Source organism: Geotrypetes seraphini, chromosome 1, assembly GCF_902459505.1.
Source record: "Geotrypetes seraphini chromosome 1, aGeoSer1.1, whole genome shotgun sequence".
Classification (NCBI taxonomy): domain Eukaryota; kingdom Metazoa; phylum Chordata; class Amphibia; order Gymnophiona; family Dermophiidae; genus Geotrypetes; species Geotrypetes seraphini.
In genome coordinates, this window is record NC_047084.1 from 1,268,270 (window position 1) to 1,269,940 (window position 1,671).

Sequence of the window (1,671 nt, forward strand, 5' to 3'; positions counted from 1 at the left end):
TGGAAGGATGCTGTTGGGGTGATCATGATTGTTGGGGGGGAGGCAAGGGGGTCTAAAAATTAATTTCGGTTGAGAGAATTCACAGCATAACATAAAATTTTATTTTTATCCCGCAATACCTTGCAGTTCAATGCCGGCAGCAAACAATAAAAGAAACTGTCCATAGACGGAGAATTACAAGTATAACTCACACGATTCATAAATCAACAATCATAATTGAATATTTAAATGCTATTAAACATCAAAAAATTGCTTCTCGGCCTTTTGGCTAAGATAAAGTGTAGCATCTGTTCTTATCAGTTTAATCATCTAAAAATTTCTTAAACAAGTAGAAACTGGAGATAAGATACACAAGGCTGAAGGTGGCCTAGGAATTCTAATACATTTGCACCATCTCTTTACTTCATCAGACATTTGAGCCAAGGAATACCTAACTCCCCTTTACTCACATAATCTCTAATCCTCTTATACCATAATTTTCTTGAACCCCAATTTTATTGCTTCTGTAGGATGTTCAAGTGCTCAGCTGATGTGCTTCAGTACATTCTTATGAAGAGGCCCACACATAGGAAGGAGAAGAAAGAATTAGAACCAGAGTGGACTCATAAGTTTTATAGAAACATACTTTGAGAGATACCTTCCACTGGGGGGTGTCTGAAATACTGTAAAACTGTGAGAAGTGCCTCCTTAAAACAAGAGATTCCCATCTCCCTGAGCATATCAAGAACCGAGTATTAATCTCACCAGAATGCTAGGGTTTCCATTTTCTGGTCAGAGTAAAACATGAGACAGTCAGTGCTGTGTGCTTAGAATTCTATGGGGAGATTGCAACGCTGGTTTATACTCTCTCTCTCTCTCTCATCAATGGCACTACTCAATCCCAATAACTCTTTTGAAATATGTGCATGTCTAATGCTGGCACTTTTATTTGGACATGCATACATTATTGCTGTTACTTCCCCTCGAGCATTTTAAAGTTACAGATGCTATTCTGGATTGGAAAAAAAAAAAAGAAACTAAGCATTTCAGCCCAGATTCTCTATAGATCGCTGATATCAGCGGCTGCCTAAAAAGTGGCCATTGATTGTGTGTCAATCATGCGATGGTGCCCTATAGAGAATCACACCTTTGTGAAAATGGGTGCCGGAAATGTAGGCCAGGGTTTACTGGGTCTACATTTCTGGTGCCTGTCTTTGTCTTGAATTGCACCTATGTAAGTACTTTAGGTCGCCTAATGCCACTTCCAGCATTAAGCAATAAAGTGAAATAGTCACCAAATAAAGATATGTAGAAAACTAATCACTGGTTCCTCAGTTTGCCACACAATGATTGAGTATGGTAGCTGTCCTCATAGGAACTTTGTAGCGTGTATAGTTTTCATTATTTTTATACTTTACTTTTCCGTTTTCTTACTTTAATATATTCAATAATTTATAACTCTGAGATACTTATGCCTAGTATGTTATCATTTTTAGCAAAAGTGGCAAAGATAACAGTCACTTAGCTTTGGTCTGGCTCTGGGTCTAGCTCGATCCCCACCGACGCGTTTCACACTTTCATCAGGGTCGGGGAAGGAGAACGCTGAAAAAAACAACGACATCGGATACATTAAAGAGGAGCTGATAAACTAAAAAACTAAAAAAGACCCAGTCATTAAGAAAGCAACAAATA

The 1,671-nt window shown here is 38.2% G+C and overlaps 1 non-coding gene across 1 annotated transcript; it reads left to right on the top strand.

Annotated features, from left to right (window-relative positions):
• Window positions 1-248: 248 nt before the first annotated feature.
• On the top strand, window positions 249-434 carry LOC117352775. Its single transcript, XR_004537834.1, has one exon. It is a non-coding gene; the product is annotated as a U2 spliceosomal RNA (small nuclear RNA).
• The last annotated feature ends 1,237 nt before the right edge of the window (window positions 435-1,671 follow it).